Genomic DNA, 18904 nt, shown 5'->3' on the forward strand with positions numbered 1-18904 from the left:
CACTTTTGAGCACTTGGACCTGTATCTGAAAAATAAGAGATATATACGGAATGAGAACCTCGTGCCCATGGATTCCCAGTACGATAAAAGTGCCAAATAAATACAATGCGCTGCAATAAAAACTCACTATGCATCCTAAACTTCTTCACCAATTATCCATCCTAGGTTCTCGCTAATCCATGAATAGAAAACTGTCATAAGGGAGTGCTAAATCTAATTCATGTTTCACATGTTTCCCAACTCGCTGACTCTTCCACGAATCAGACTCAGAATCATAAGAAAAACCATCACCAGTTGTTCTTCGTCAGTAATTCTATATCAATACATCATACTCTCACCTGGAGCTAGTGAAACCACATCACTGCGTCCACCCAGGGAGCTCAAATTATCTCATATAATCATCTTTGATCATCATTGATCATAACTTTTCCCCTCGTTTCATTCGCAAGTTACCACGTCCCCTAGCTCCTTTCTCATTGCTAGGCATATCAAAATGATTTAATACATAAGGAGTGAGATCGGAGGCTTAGAAGTATGAGATTTGGCTTTTAAAACTCAAAAATCAACTTTGGCATGAAAACAGGGCCACGCGAACGCGTCCTCCACGCGCACGCGTGGATGGAAAAACAGCAAAGGGACGCGCCCGCGTACGCGTGGGTGCATTTGTGCCCCCACGCACAAAACTGGCTCAACTCCGGCACAACTCTCGGGAAAAATGGCTCGGCATTGGGTGCAGCGCATCGACGCGTACGCGCACACTACGCGCTCACGTGGATGGTGCCTTCTTGAAAAGCGACGCATACGTGTCAAGCACGCCTACGAGTGGAGGGTATTCTTCTAAAAATTTTTCTAAGTTAAAAGCTGCAGAATTCACATATTAAACCCCCAATCTTTCAACGGACATAACTTCCTCGTTTAAAATCATCTTTTGCCCGTTCTTCGAACGACATGGACACCCCGGATCCAATTTTATTTCTAAACGAGTTTGGCACAAAACAGGGATCCGGAGTCCAAGTTATGTTCCATCAAAGTATGCCCAAAAACCATATTTTCATACAAAACTACAAAGTGCCATTTTTAAAACAAGCCATTTTCAACCCTTTTCAAAATCAACCAAAACATGCCAATTTCAACCCTTTTTGAAATCAATCAAAATATACCAAAATCAACATCAAGCCTCCTCAACTCATGCATTAACACCTTACCACAATTTACAAAACCACCATATAACCATTTTTACCCATTTCAAACAAATGGCTAAATTACAAACACATTAACATGTCATACATCCTTCCTCATCCCAATTTTCAACAATACTATTTCCAATCAATCATCATTATACATAATCAATATCATACTCACTATCACATGGTTTCACCCACAAATCAACCTTAATCATTCATCAAGCATATATCACAATATACATATCTCTCATGCATCATCATACCATCAAGGCATCAATAATCATAATCACATATATGACCACATAATATATCTCAACCAAAACCAAACATACCTCATCTATAGAATTTCACCCAAAATTACCAAATTCCACACTTCAACTCCTCAAACCTTATTATTCAATAACCAACCCAATCATTCATATATTCATTATCTGATATTCATCCAATCACTTGTGTCATCATACAATGCACACATCAACTTACCTTCCTTACCTCTTTCCCGCCTCCGGCCCAAGATTCACGGCCTCCAACCCAATTTCACAATTTAAATGCATAAACCACAAATCAATACTCATTACCTAATACATCAAATTCTCAATACACCAAGCATACAAGGCCACAACATTCTCAACCCAATCATTAATTCACATTACATACCAACTATGCATATTAGCACCAACCATTTACACAATCCAAACTTAATCCTAGGGGCATCTAGCCTAGGAATTCTCATCACACCACACGGTACTTAAATAAAACTTAAACCGTACCTCTTGTAGCCAAACCAATTGAGCCTCTTCTATGGAAGTCTCCACCAACCCTTAGCTCCAAGCCTCACCAAAGCTCCATAAGCAACACTAACCCCCAATTGTGCATCAAAATCACCAAATACACTAACATAACCAATTTCACATACATAAATCAACCTAGGACTCATAGAAATGACAAATCACAAGGGTTTGAGCACTTCTTATCTCAGTTCATATGAAGTAGGGATAGAACCCACTTAGAATCCATGTTGGAGTATCTCTAAACACCCAAAATCACAAGATTTCAACACTAACTATCCAAAAACGTGTAACAGTGGGGAATTTCAAAAACTGGTCAGAGATGAATGGAATACTCACCATAAAACTTAGATAGAATTGTAGAAGATGAGAAGAGCGATGCGTGGCCGCAAACGGCTCATCAATCGGAGCTCCGTAGCTCAAGTTATGGTGGTCTGAAGATCAAAGAGAGTTAGGTTTCCTCTCTTCTCTTCTCTCTTCTCAATTCAGCGCCCTTCTTCTTATTTTTAGGGTAAAATGAGTTGAAATACTCATAAGTAATGTTTATATATGTTGGGTCTTAGGCCCACTTAGGCCTGGTTCACTTATTTTGTCCGTTGGTCTAATTTTTTGGCCAAAACCCTTTAAGATTAGCACTCTAAATCGCACTTTAAATATTTCTACCTCCCCTAATTATAATTCCTCATTTCTTAATCTTATTTACTCATAATCAATTTTCTCAGCTGCAGTACCAAACAGATCTTAGCCAGTACTGCCGGTCAAAATTTCATTGCGCGCTTTTACGCAGAAAACTATGTTTTTCGACTCGAAAAAATTCACTGAATCCAAATATCATATTTAAATCATCAAATTCCAATTGCCAAATCTATTTAACTTATTATTTAATTAATTTCAGTTAGATCAGGTATTACAATAAAAAACATTATAAATACTCTCCTAAAGTAATCTCTCTCGTTAGATGTTGAAATATTACATTCTCTTGAATGTAATATTTCTTGTAGCCATGGGCTTCTCACATACTTGAACGGGGCAATCAATCTTTCTGGCTCTGAAGTACATTCTTCTTCTTTTGGAAAGCTTTTACTAATTGAAGGTAATCCTAGAGCTATCCCAATTTTATTTGTTGTCACATCGATATCCCCCACCACTAATTCCAGTTTGCTTGTTGTTGTGTTATATGCTTTAGCAAGTGCGAGAGGAGGCTAGGTTAGCCGAAAGATGGTTATCGGTTCAAGCACCAGTTTGACTTGGGGCGGTGGTGATTTAGTGGCATGGGGGGCAAGGTTGCTTTATTATCTATTCCATTAGGAACTGCAGATTTTTTGGTCCATCACATTCATGCATTTACAATTCATGTAACGGTATTGATACTCCTAAAGAGCGTTCTATTTGCTCGTAGCTCACGCCCCTAGGTATTCTCTACCTACCCACCGGTGTCGGTTTCGAGTACAGGTACCCTTTTGTTGAAGGTCGTTCGAGCTTTTCCTGGGAGTATGGCATGGGTTACTTCAGCGCCGTAGCGCCTGGTACTCGAACATTGGCTCGAGGCATTTTCTCTACCTCTTCTTACCCTGAAAAAGCAGGGGGCACCTTGCGTCCTTGAACCGATAACCATCTTTCGGCTAACCTAGTCTCCTCCGTCCCTCGGGACCAACAAGGGGTAGTACAGGAATATTCACCTGTTGTCCATCGACTACGCCTTTCGGCCTGATCTTAGGCCCTGACTCACCCTCCGTGGACGAATCTTGCGGAGGAACCTTTAGGTTTTCGAGGCATTGGATTCTCACCAACGTTTGCGTTACTCAAGCCGACATTCTCGCTTCCGCTTCGTCCACCACTGCTCGCGCGGGTCCTTTCCTCTAAGGCGGAATGCTCCCCTACCGATTCATTTTTACATCCCACAGCTTCGGCAGAAAGGGGCCTTTGGTTTGCTTCCTTTCACAAAAACTCAGCTTTTTTTTTAACTGACAAAAAAAATTAGTTCTCACTTTTCACATTTTTGTGTAAATTTTATAAGTAGCAAGACAACTTAAGCCAGCAATAGCAAAAACAACAAAACTGGACTACAACCAATAATCAAGATCTTAATTATGAGAAATCTAAACATATCTAAAGACACAAGTTTACTGTAAAATTACTTTCTGAATAATAAGAAGCAAGCGCACCCTAAATAAGTCTAAGAATGGTTGCATATCATGCACCAAAGCTTCATTATTATAAATTGTCTGATAGATAAGTACAAATTGAACTATTGAAGAGAACAAATAAGTAAAGAAATGTTATAAAATTAGATAGATAAAATTCAGTAGGTGCTAAAACAATAACTTTGCAAGTAATAAACACAAAGTATACCCGAGATGCTAGTTCTTCAAGAGTTTTTTGCTGTACATTTTTCTTCTTGTTCTTGTTTCAAATTTCTTTGTATTTATACTTCTTCGCGACATCTTAATATCTGGATCTTTTTTCATTTCAAATAATCACTATATATTAATCATGTTTTATGAAAGCACATAAGTCAATTGATTGGATGCAAAAAAGATTAATAGTCAATTGATGTATTGCTTGATTAACCAATAAAATGTATTATTAACACAAACACAAATAAAAAACCTAATTACATTACAAATCAATTGTACATTTTCGACCAGAAGCATAACGCATCAATAACAATTGCCAGTATTGCCACAACAAAGTTCTTCCAACAATAGCCATTGTCAAAAGTCAATTACCAGTTAAGTAACTGAGATAATGACATAATGAATTTTTTCAAAGATTTATAAATTAAAAGTACCTAAGTTTCATAAACAAGATATGAATCAAAATCAAAAGATATTTTTTATTATAGAATACTTAAAGATTTTCATGAATAGACAGGAAACATTGAGTCATATTTTTGGGTGCAATTATGAGTTTTTCTTTGCATGTTTTGAATGGATACAAAATAATAACACCAATAATGAACAGATTATTTAGGATAGAGACTCAGAATTAAATACACAATAGAACTATATATATGTTAGTTTACAGCTGCCAAGTTTAAAGAGCATTTCTATGACAATTCAAATTTGAGTTAAACAAAGAGATCAATATTACAATGATGCTAAGTCAGTCTGTTTTGGTTGTAGAATCCAACTTCCTGATGCAGTTTTTTCAGTTAGTTTACTGCATATAAAACATATGTCAAAACTCAGATACACTAGAAATCAAAGCGAAAAGTAAAGAGTTGCAGAAAGCAATAATGAACAAAAATGAAAACTAATTAACCTTCACATTAAATATTTTCAGTAATACAAATTTTAACCTTGCAGAAGCATAATGCATTAGTAAAAACGAAGAAAATGTATAGAGAGCTGAAAGATGCTACCACAAAGAGTAACGCTGCAACTATTGAAGACGCTATTGGCGATAGACAGCGAACTCAAGAAGGCTAATTTATGTTGAGAACAAGAAAGAGGGCACACTACAAGAGTATCGAGAGAGAGTGTGTGGAATTTTGCGAAGAAAAAGAGCGTGTGAGGTAATGAGCGTGTATTCACGTTTTCTATATGCTGATGAAAAATACCAATGCTGATTGTTTGCAGGCTCAAAAATTAAAAATTTGGTGACCCTAGCACTACTCTTGGAGCAATTCTAAAGATCTCTAAAAAATCTGTCTCGATAATATCCTTAAGCCGCACTCCCACGCCAAGATGAAACCCCTCCGTAACACAAAGAGCTCACAGTGGAAGATACTTCAAAACGGCAAGGATCTAGTACAAGCCTTTACTCACGTCCCCGCAGAACTCCTGATGATGCATCCATAACCCGCTTTACCCATCTCAGAATATACTTGAGTTCCCTCAAGAGGAGGTTTACAATTTATTGAAGTTGTATTTCTCTTGTGCCAAATTTCTAGCTTTAGTAACTACTTTCTCATCAGACAGGCATCTATTGGATTGAAAATATCATTTCTGTGTCTCCAGATCCAGCATAAGTCTGCGAAGATCAGAAAATTTTTCAGACAATAAAATTTCTTTGGCATCTGCTCCAACTATTTGCATTCCGAGCCATCTCTCTGATATGCTTTCACTTTCTTGCAATTAAAAAGGGCATGCAATACAGTCTCTCTATCCTCATAACACCTGATGGGGCAGATATATATCATAGTTCGTTAGACCCCTTCTAGCATGAAAAATAGCCATAGGTAAAGCTTAATGGATACAAAGTTAGACCGTAAATTTTATCTTCTCTGAAAATTTTGAGTGCTAGAGCCAATTCCAATTATAAGAACATCTCAAAAGTCAAAGATAGTCATCTCTAGCATTATAGCTCTTACTGGAATTAGAGTTTCATCGCCAAATATATATCACACAAAGGGAACCTCTAATTTCAAGTCCATCCACTTTCTTTGGAGAAATAAGATTTAAGAATTTTTATTCACTACTTGGTCTTGGACAAATTTTAAATCCGACTATAATTACTTATGAAGAAAAAATTAATTACCATTGCACCATGATCTTAACCACTTATTTAGAATTCTATGATTCGTGTAATTCTGCCATCAGTTAGTTAGGGTTTTCATTCCTGCGTATCCCAAGTTTGTGCCATCTATAAGAAGAGAAGAGGACGTAACACTTTATTAGCATTTTTTGTTTAAGAATAGCTGTTTATTTCAAAGTATTTCTTAAAGTATCTTTTTAAGCAATTTTATATGTATGTGTGAAATTATAGATATTACATTAAATATGTGTTCGGTTGCTCGGGATCCGGACGGGTCAGGGGTGTCTCCTGAGTAGGAAGATGGGGATCAGCCTTGACCTGGGTTTGTGGAGCATGTTGCGGACGTAGCCGACTTCACGAGTTCTTGGTGATACGAGGGGAGTGGTACCTGCAAGGACATTCCAACGCTCAAGTCAGAAAACGTGGAGGTGATTATGAGGGTAAGAGTTATGGTGACGTACCTTGGAGGAGGAATAGGACCCTCTCCTTATATACCCTGTCAGTAAGGTGGACCCCACAGGAGGAGGCCTCCTTCCTGGAAGCTTCGTTTCCCACAGCTATCATGCAACTGGTAACGGAATTGCGTGTCCGAGTTACAGACCAGACGGGTTATGCGCGCTGACCCGACCGCACAGATCGGATGACCCACGGGTCGGATCGGTCATTGTGCCCAGCTGGACTGGAGCGTAACAATATGTATAATAATTTTTTTATATAATCAATACATGTACAATGATACAATGCTATGACTAAGTATTTTTTTAATACAACAGATATTTGCTTAAAAAGCAAAACTATTTTCATTATTGTCCCTTTGACACCAATTATTTATATATAATTTATAAAAAAATTAACAATGCATAACAGGCAAATTAAAGTATCTAGCATGTATTAGTTTTTTTCTTAAAAAATATCTTAATTGAAACCAAAATGAACACATACACATCTTAGAGAAAAGTAAAGATTTATTTAGAAAATTAATATTTAAATATCATTTAAAACATGTGCACAAATATAGATATACAATAAGTTTTAAATTGAATCATGTATATAAAGCTACGGTGATGAGAGAAAAAGAAAAGTAACTGGAATTGATTTTGAGTGATAAAATCAAATAAAAAGAGAAGTAGATAAATTGATAATTAAAACCAATAGATGAAAAATGTCTATCACTCATTGCAGCTTGTTGTTATTGTATATTCACAAATGACTCATGGAAACTAATTTAAATTGGTAGAGTAGTTAGTTTACTTGTCTGTTTAAATATGTGTTAAGAGTTTAAATTTTGACTTTTACATGTAGTAACTTATTAGTGAGGGATAAATCCTTATGTAGAGTTCTGATCTGTAACAAATTAGTTCTTGGTCAACTTAGGTTGATTGAATGGTAGTTCACTCGTCCACTTAAACAAATGTTAGAAGTTTAAATTTCACGAAATACATCCAATAATCCATTGATCGGCACATGATAAACGGTTAAATAGAGTTCAGATATGTAGTAGATTGATTTTTGAGGTACTGGGTTGAGAGAGGAAAATAAAAACAAATAACAAATTCTTAATGCATTCCTCTTACATTTTAGAAATTACATCATCTCTATTAGGGGTATAAAAGAAAATCAGTTATAAGTTAGTTAGAGTGTAGTTAAGAGTTTAATTTGTTAGAATGGTTGTTAGTAGTTACATTGGATCTGTTGTGTATATATACCCTTGTATCTACTCTACATAATTCACATTCACTGACTCATTCAGTTTCTTAGCTCACAAGCTACAATACTTTTCAGTGAGCACACAATTCAAGAACAAGGTTCTTAACTGTGCAAGATTCTCAGAAGCATGGACGATTATAATTTCAAAAGCAAGAGTGCAAAACTTGAAGTCACAATTGAAATAAGTAAGAAAGACAGGTACAATTACTGATTATCTAGCAAGAATCTATAACTTAGTAGATTCACTTTTTGCAATTAGTTATTAAATGCAAGAAAATATAATCATGTACAAGCCATCCTTGATGGACTCCCAGAAGATTACAGTGGCTATATCACAAGTGTCATGTCTCAATTGGAAAACTTTTCAGTTAGTGAGGCAGAATAAGAAAATATGAAAGCGTTTAGGCCACTCAGCATTTGTCACTGTGCTTTGTGTTTTAAAACATGGACACACCCTAACACTAAAAGATGTAATACCATTGTTTGTGAAAGTTGCTCTAAAGGAAAAATGCATGCTTTTTCTTTTTATACTACTGAAACCTCATATTCTGCTCCTTTAGAAATATGGGGTCCATCTCTAATGAATTCTAGATCTAGCTATAGGTTATACATCTATTTTGTGAATCTATATACAAAGTATTCTTATTTGTTTTTACTTACTAACATGTATCAAGCATTAATCATGGTATGGAATTTATCCAAGGCCTTCACTACATTTTTATAGCAACATGGTATAAGACATAGAATGTCTTGTCCATATAACTATCATCAACGAGGAACTGTTAAGAGAAGACACAGAAGCATTGTTGAGATATGCCTTTCACTTCTAGCTACTGCCACTCTACCTATGATATTTTAGGAAGACTCTTTTACTATTGTTATTTATCTTTTAAATAGATTACCTACTGCATCTCAATTTTCTTTCACCTTTTGAAAAGTTATACAATAAGAAACCTGATTATAAACTTCTAAAGATTTTTTGTTGCAGTTGTTTTCCCTTTTTAAGGCCTTATAATATGCACAAATTAGAGTATAAATCAGAAAAGTGTCTCTTTCTTAGCTATGATAATGGCCATCATGGATACAAGTGTATGTCAAAGACTGAAAGAGTTTTTCTATCAAGATATGTCTATTTTAACGAAAATCACTTCCCTTATAATGAATTATTTCATACTGACAATCTAACTAGCAAACCCATATCTGCTAGTTGGTAAGGGATTTCATCAAATTGAAGGAGTAGACGATGATCAAATCCACTCACTAGTCATTAGACCATCTATAGTTCGAATTGTGTTAACAATTGTTATTACTCAAGGTTGGGTAATGAGGCAATTCAATTTTAATAATGTCTTTCTGAATGGCATTCTTCAAGAGCAAGTTTTCATGAAACAAGTACAAGACTATGAACATTTTGATAAATCTTTGGCATGTAAACTAAATCGTGCCCTATATGTCCTAAAACAAGCTCCAATAGCTTGGTTCATGACACTTAAAACCACTCTACAGAGGTTTGGATTTACTAATACAAAGTCAGATATCTCTCTTTTTTTTGAACATTGTTGTGACAGAAAACAATGCTCAAGAAATTGAAGAACTCAATGTTAAATTAAGCCCAGTTTTCATTTGAAGGATCTTGGAAAGTTTAATTATTTCTTAGGTCTTGAAGCAGCATATCAGCAAGATGGTAATGTATTTATCACAAGAAAAATACACTATTGAATTATTAGAGAGCCAACATGCTGGGGGAGCTTAGTTAAGATAAGGGGCTCCAAACTTTTGTTAAAAAAATTAGTAGTAATTTTTTAAAAAATAAAAAATAGTTCAATTGGCTCAAATATTTTATTATGACTTAAAATATCAAAGTTCAATCTTCATCTCTTATTTTTATTGCATAATAGTTTTTAGTTTTAAACATTCAAATCTTATTGGATTTGGATTGAACTGAATGTATTCGCATTTCGCAGCTCTACTCTATTTAATAAGTAACACTCTTTCTACCTTTGAACTCAAATATAAAAAATTAGGTATTTTTTATTTGTGTAACTTAATATTATTTTATATTTTACTGTTTATTTAATTTAATTCTTTATATGATAAAAAAATATTAGAATATTCAATAAATATTGATATTATTGTATTTGTATAAATTGATAAAAAAATTCAATAAATATTATAAATTTTAATATTTATTCTTCTAATTTCTTTTTTACATATTTTACATATTTTTATATAAAATAATCATGAAAAATCAAAGAATTGATGCATTTTTAAGGGGAAGGCTAATATTAAAAAAGGAGAACATATAATTTTTACAATATCAACACCTGTAAATAGTTCTTCTACTTTAATGAATCACGAAGAAAGTGAGATACAACCTTCAAAAGTTCAAAGAGTTGCATCTATGAGTTTGACCTTAATTCTTTAAAACGAGCCACTGAAAAACGGTTTTAAATTTAACAATATCATCCAAATTAAAGAGATAAGATTAGACGAACTTATCTTAAATGAGTCCATATCAAAAGCATCTTGATTATTATCTTCTATTTGACTCCCCCAAATTTTTATTTCAATTTCCGCCACTGCCAACATGCTTGATGCGAATCCAATGCCAACTCCTACGATAGCCTCTCTAAAGATGCACAAGAATGACTCAAAATCGTTTAAAGATCCCAGGTTGTATAAGTCAATTATGGGGGCGTTGCAGTACCTCACAACAACTAGACCTGATCTTTCTTATTTAGTGAATTATGTCTCACAGTTTATGCAAGAGCCTACATTGCAACAATGAAAGGAAGTGAAGAGGATCTTAAGATTCCTCAAAGATACAATTTCACATGGTCTTGTGTTTACAAAAAATACTAATTACAAAAAAAAAATCAGTTATAAATTAGTTATAGTGTAGTTAAGATTTTGTTAGAATTGTTGTTAGTAGAATAGTAGTTACATTGCATCTGCTGTGTATATATACCATATACCCTTGTATCTACTCTGCATAATACATATTCAATGACTTTCAATTTCTAGCTACAATACTTTTCATTCCTTTTTATGTTCATCTCTTGCTGTTAATAATCCGTATAACTAATGATTTGGTGGATTGAATTTAAAAACGTAAAATTGCTTAGAATTGATAACATTATTAAATAAAATCTGATAATAGATGATTATGTAACTGTAATAGCAATAAGTGGAAAAGTTGTGGATTCAATTATTACAATTTACAAGCGTGAAGCATCACGAAATATTAAAATAGATTATTGGAAAAATTACTCACTCTACATAATCATTAGGAAGATTTAATTACTAAAAAAAAATTTTAATATCAAAATTATTAAAAAAAATTAATATTTGTAATATTTAAAAAAATTAAACTTTTTTATAAAAAAAAATAAATATATTTTTAATTATTTTTATTTATTTTTTATAATCTTTATATTTATGATTTTTATTTCTCCTAAAATTTTGTTCATTTTCATAATCATTTATTTTATTCGTTTGTTTTTTCATTTATATAATCTTTTATTTTTTTCTTTCTCATTAAAAATAAAAATTTAATATACAAACTCAACAGTTATGAACATCTCAGCAAAATAAAAATTATTATGAAGATTTACATCACTGAAAAATTAAACATGTTCCCTAGAAATAAATTTTTTTTTTGGGATAGTTATTCTTCACCTTGATTGACAACACCAAATGATGGATCATTCTTATAAAATCTTATGGTTTTATTAATATACTAGAGTGAACCAAGAATTTCATGCATATGAGTCATGTGACTTTTGTCTTTTGATTTATGTTCGGTGTTCGCACCAATAACGTATCCAAGCATGATTTGTATATTAAATTTTTATTGTTGTATCTAATAAAAATAAAGATGAAAGATCACAAAAATAAAAGAATACAAAATTAATAAAAATGACTAAAATTTAAAAAAAATTATTAATATAAAAATTAAAAAAAATAAATAATTAATTAAAGTAATATTTTTTTATAAAGAAAATTAATTCTTTTTTTAAATATTATTAATATCAATTTTTTAATAGTTTTATTATTAAAAATATTTTAATAATTAAATCTTCGTCACCATCTTTTAAGTAAGTTTTTTCAAGATTATAACAGTTGATTGAGTCTATTCAAGTATTGACTTTATTGGCCAATAATATTATTGTCTTCCAAAATTTTTCCATAAGATAGCGACTCAGTTTTTAAAATATATATCCGTAAGGGTAGGGCCTATTATAGGGTAAAAAATTTTAGATCTCCTATACATCTAAGTATTATTATTATTCAAGTTTAACTAAATTGATTTTATACCAACAAAAATCATTTTTACTATAAAAACATAATTATATGCACAAGATACGTTATTCTCTTCCTCTTTCTTCGCGTTCCTTCGTATTCGCATATTTTTTTTTTATCGTCATTTTTTTATTGTTGCATTTTTTTTCCTCCTCTCCTTAATAATTTTGCAACATTATGCGTTTTTAATTGTGTGAGACTAAATGCATCTTAAATTACTTAAAAATAAACTGAAATTACATTTAGAATAAACCAAAAATTAAATTTCGAATGAACCGAAATTACTTAATGATGACGATACACAAACAAACTCATTTCAAAACAAGCACAGATTAAGTCAACTTTGAACAAAAATATATCCAAATCAATTTTGGATTAGACAATGTCATCAATACGACAAAAGTTCGATGATAATGATAACAATAACGACGATAACCATAACGACGATACGTAGTAAAAGAAGACAATGACGATAACGATGATGATCATAATGATGATGATAGAGGAGAAGGATGAAAACGAAAAAGGGAAAGAAATTCCAATAAAAAAAGAAGGAGGAGGAGGTGCTGTTTGTGCCAACAGTAACAAAATTGAAAAAAAAATGAAAAATAAGGAGAAGAAGAAGATGACGTAGCATTAAGGTGGAGAAGAATGTGCATGCGTAAATTTGAAACAAGAAGAAAAAGAGGAAGAAGAAGAAGACGTAGCATCAGCGTGTGAATCTAAAAGATTTAGATGTACTTGGTTAAATTACTTGAATGTGGAGCCTTATTGAAAAAATTTAGGAATTTTTTTATATATAAATTAAATAAATGTATTATTTACGGATATAAAAAATTTGTAACATTTTTACGAAATTGTATCGTATTACTTATTTCGTTTATGGTGTAAACGAAATAATTTTAAATGTATTTTATTTACGCTGTAAACGAAATATGTGAAAATTTTTAAACATAAATTACGCGTACATTCGTAATATGTGAAAGTTGACGTATTTCATGCATTTTATTTACAATGTAAACGAAATAATTTTAAACGTATTTCGTTTACATTATAAACGAAATACGAATACCTGTAATTATAAAAAATTTAATTTTTATAGGTATAAAAATATCATTTTTAAAATAATACAACAGCATTAAAAATATAATTTTGATCAATTTAAAAAATAAAATTCGACATATGTTTATTAATGTTTAGATCTATCTTAATTAATTTATATTTTATCTATATTTTAAAATTTATACTAATAATTTTCTCACGTTATTACTCTATAAATAAAAACGTTTGAATTTATACACAAATGAGTGATAGATATACTTTAACATTATATTTTTTTTATAATTTTTAAAACTATAACAGATACACAAATCAGACCCTCCGATTTGTATTTTAAAAAATTAAAAAAAATTGAGCACAAATCAAATTTTCCAATTTGCTTACCTCAAATATTTTTTAATTTTTAAACACAATTTGGACTTGTGATTCATGTACTTCAAATTCTTTTAATTTTTTAAACATAAATGTACAAAAATTAGAGGATTCAATTTTTGTACCAAAAATTTGGACGTTCAATTTTTATACTTTTAAAAAATCAGATAATTTGATTTTTACTATCTAAATTAAATCATTCAACATTTCAAAAAAAATGCCACAGCAATCCACAATTTAAAAATATATCATTATTAATCCAATATAAAAAATAAAAAGTGCCTATTATACCCGGATTTCCATTCAATTTCCTTGAATGTGACACTATTTTGGACTATTACCGTTTAGCAAGTAATATTTAATAACAAACTGGTAAGAACATTATTGTACACTCAAATCAAAAGGATTTACGCACTACTCATCATCACAGTAATTCTTCCCTTTTGATACAAAAATGGGAACTGAGCTCATCTCAATTATCAACACTAAATATTGCAAACCTGCTCCTATCAATATAAAGATTGAAACTGACAAGGGTGTCGCATACATCAACAACGAAGTCATTTTTCGTATTCATGAACCTTCTTTCTCACTCGAGGACCGTCGTGTTATATACGATGTTTCTGGAAACCCTGTTTTCACTCTATCAAAGAAGGTTTATTTCAAAATTTTTAGACATAAAAGCTCCTTCAAAATTCATCAGCTATATATATATTTTCTATATTTTAGCAATATATAGTTTACTTCAATAGTTCAATCTTCTCAAAAATGATCTTTTGTTATATCTACCATATAGTTTTACACAATTATATATTTAAAATAGTACTTATTCATCAAATCTATTACATATTTACATGAATTCACTAATTAAATAGTAATCCCACATATTAATTCATTTGTGTATTGAAACGTGATACGTATATTTTTCACATAAAATATTTTACATATAACGGTATTATATATTTGTTTGTTTCTGTATCAAGTCGTATTGTGTTCCATGTAACTATGATGTATTATTTTTGCAGATAATATCGATGCATGATAGATGGAGAGTTTTCAAAGGCCAAAGCACAAATTCCAGTGATTTGCTGTTTTCAGCGAAGCGATCAACATTTTTAATCCCAGAAAAGAAGAATATTGATCTTAATGTGTATCTGGCTAAAAATACCAAAGAAAGTGTGTGGGACTTTAAGGTTTGCGCTGGTGCTGAGAAAAGGTCTTGCGATATTTGTGCTCATGGATCGTCTACCCTTCTTGCCAAGGTTAGTCAAAACTTGTTTAGAATTTATCAAAATAATTTTCTGGATAATTCCTGCTCAATGCTTGCTTAACGTCGAAACTCAGGCTTCGTTTCAGTTGGAACACATGACCATATCAACAAGTTGTTAATTAATAGGTTGCTATAGACAATAGTAACAGTTAATAAGATCATCAACTCAGCACTTTGTTAACGCAAAACTATCAATGAATATAACAGCCACTAATATTATGTATTTTACTTTAGGTATCTTTAATTTCTAACAAAATAATCTATTATTAGAATAATAAAATATTTTATAGTAAAATAATTAAATTTATTACAATATGATCATTTAGGATCATTTTATGATAAAGAGTTTTGTGTTGAAAGATTGAAAAAGTGTATATAATTTATTTTAAAAAATTAATAAAAATAAAAAATATATTTTTGTAAATAAATATTTAATTATTTGTCAAAGAGAATCTTTATCTATTTACCACACACACACACATATATATATATATATATATATATATATATATATATATATATATATATATATATATATATATATATGGTAAATTCTACCAAATCTTTTTCATTTTAAAAGGTAAGTTATTTCTTGTTATATGTCATAATATTATTAATTAAAATAAATTAATTTATCATATGATTAAATTTAATTTTTTATTTAATCTAAATTTATTCTCCTTGATCATACATGTGCTTCAATTTGTTCCATAATTCTTCTGCTGAATCAATCCATACAACACTCTGAGCAATGTCTGGGTTTAAGGACTGGTTGATCCAAGAAACTACGCAATTATTGCATCACTCTCAAGCTTCAAGGAGTGCATCATCCTCAGCTAGTCTCCTGATGATTCTGTCAACAAATTTCTCTTTGGTCTTGGACCTCAGTGCCCTCCATATTGCTCTTTCCCATGTCTGGTAATTGTAGGCTCCAAGAATTGTTGAAATCAAGGTTGAACCTGGACTTTTCTAGGGTGAAGAAAATATGGATTTGTGAAATCCAACGTTGGATTTGCTGAATTTCTTGTCGAATTTGATTGTTGCAGCAGGTTTAATTGATTCATGAGCTGCGCAAGAACTTGAATATCAACAGAGGAGAATGGATTTCCTTTAAAAGCCATGACGTCACTTATATCAATGGATCTTTGAGATGATGTATATCCGGATCATTCTCTCTGAATTTTTAATCAGAATCCTTATTTTCACCGAATAATATGATTCATGAAACAATCAAATTTTCGTCAAACTCTTTCATGTGTATTCAAGAAAGAAGGCAAGAAGAGACGAGAAGAAAGAATGGTTAAGGAAAGAAGAAAATTATAGAAATCATTCTTCAAAAAATATTCAATTTCCGTTTCTCTTTCAAAGCTCGATCCTTCAATAACCTAACTCTCTATCCACGCTCATCATACTATGTTAAAATTGGTAAGTTCCAAAGAGTTAGTATATAAGAACTTCACGAAACACATTGCTATGAAGAACGATGACTGAAGAGAGAAACTTCAGGTCATTATACTACATTTCTATGAACCTTTCTTACAAAGTTTGTTTACACATCCTGCAAGTATTCAATACTAACTAACCTTCTACTCTAACTAACTCTTCCTTTTCTGGTACAATAACTAACTTGCCATATCAATTTCTCTAACCAATTAAATATACAACTACTTAGTTACTATAACAGAGGTTTTATCTAACCCAATAAAATCAACAAAACAACAACAACAACAATAAAGCCTTGTCCCACTAAGTGGGGTCGGCTACATGAATCAAATGACGCCATTATGCTCTATCATGTATCATGTCTACAGAGAGACCGTTTACATGTAGATCTCGTTTGACCACCTCATGGATGGTCTTCTTAGGTCTTCCTCTGCCTTTCGTCCTTTGTCCATCTTCCATCTCATCCACCCTCCTGACTGGATGTTCTATCGGTCTTCTTCTCACATGTCCAAACCACCTGAGACGTGATTCAACCATCTTTTCCACAATGGGTGCTACTCCAACTCTCTCCCTTATATCTTCATTCCTTATTTTATCCAATCGCGTATGGCCACTCATCCATCTCAACATCTTCATCTCTGCCACACTCAACTTATGTCCGTGCTCCCCTTTAGCCGCCCAACACTCCGTACCATACAGCATGGCCGGTCTTATAGCGGTGCGATAGAATTTACCTTTAAGTTTTAAAGGCACTTTTTTGTCGCATATAAAATCAGATGCACTCCGCCATTTTGACCAACCTGCTTGGATCCTATGATTTACATCCTGTTCAATTTCTCCATTATCTTGTATGATGCACCCTAGATACTTAAAACTTTTAACTTTTCGTAGGATGTTTTCTCCAATCTTCACCTCTATATTGGGGTTTTCCCTTCTCAGACTGAACTTACATTCCATATATTCCGTCTTGCTACGGCTTATGCGCAGACCACACACTTCTAAAGCTTCTCTCCATAACTCCAACTTCTTATTTAGGTCTTCTCTTGACTCTCCCATAAGGACGATATCATCGGCAAAAAGTATGCACCATGGCACAGGCTCTTGGATGTGCTCTGTGAGTACTTCCAAGACTAATGTGAAAAGGTATGGACTTAAGGATGATCCCTGGTGTAATCCTATACCAATAGAAAATTCCTCTGTCGCACCACCTTGAGTCTTCACACTAGTTGTGGCCCCATCATACATGTCTTTAATTGCCCGAATATATGCGATCCTTACTCTCCTCTTTTCTAAAACCTTCCATAAGACCTCCCTTGGTACCCTATCATACGCTTTTTCCAAATCAATAAACACCATATGTAGATCCCTTTTATTATTACGATACCTCTCCATCATCCTTCTTAATAGGTATATCGCTTCAGTGGTAGATCTGCCTGGCATAAATCCAAATTGGTTCTCTGTTACTTGTGTCTCTTTTCTCAACCTCCGTTCTATCACCCTTTCCCATAACTTCATAGTATGACTCATAAGCTTAATCCCTCTATAGTTTCCGCAACTTTGTATATCCCCCTTATTCTTGTAGATAGGTACCAAGGTGCTCTTTCTCCACTCATCAGGCATCTTCTTTGACCCTAAAATCTCATTAAAAAGATTGGTTAACCAGTTGATGCCTTTTTCTCCAAGAACCTTCCAAACCTCAATCGGGATATTATCAGGTCCTACTGCCCTACCGTTTTTCATCTGCTTTAGAGCTTCTTTTACCTCGAAGTCTCGAATCCTTCGATAGTAGTCAAAGTTTTGATCTTCTTCCCTTGTACATAATCGACCAAAGCTCGGAAGAGTTTTCTGTCCCTCATTAAATAACTCGTAGAAGTAGCTCTTCCACCTTTCATTAATCTTCTCCTCTTGAGCCAACACCTCTCCATCCTTATCCTTTATGCACTTAACCTGATCCAAATCTCTCGTTCTTCTTTCCCGGCTCTTTGCGATTCTATATATACCTTTTTCTCCTTCTTTCGTGCCCAAAAACTGGTAGAGACCCTCATATGCTATTGTTCTTGCTTCACTTACAGCCACTTTTGTCTCTTTCTTAGCCGCCTTATATTTTTCCCAGTTATCTGCATTGCGGCATAAAGACCACTCTTTAAAGCATTCCCTTTTTATCTTTATCTTTTCTTGTATACTCGCATTCCACCACCAGGACTCCTTGTCTCTTGGTCCTATTCCTTTAGATTCACCAAAACTTTCTTTCGCTGTTCTTCTAATAACTTCTGCCATCTCCCTCCACATCTCTTCCGCGC

At 32.7% G+C, this 18904-nt stretch overlaps 1 long non-coding RNA gene across 1 annotated transcript; it reads left to right on the forward strand.

Moving 5' to 3' along the window:
- The first annotated feature begins 15853 nt into the window (after positions 1-15853).
- Positions 15854-16509, forward strand: LOC140184340 (uncharacterized). The gene is made up of 2 exons (XR_011880794.1): positions 15854-16113; positions 16208-16509. It is a non-coding gene; the product is annotated as an uncharacterized lncRNA (long non-coding RNA).
- The last annotated feature ends 2395 nt before the right edge of the window (positions 16510-18904 follow it).

The sequence above is a fragment of the Arachis hypogaea genome, chromosome 4 (assembly GCF_003086295.3).
Source record: "Arachis hypogaea cultivar Tifrunner chromosome 4, arahy.Tifrunner.gnm2.J5K5, whole genome shotgun sequence".
NCBI lineage: Eukaryota > Viridiplantae > Streptophyta > Magnoliopsida > Fabales > Fabaceae > Arachis > Arachis hypogaea.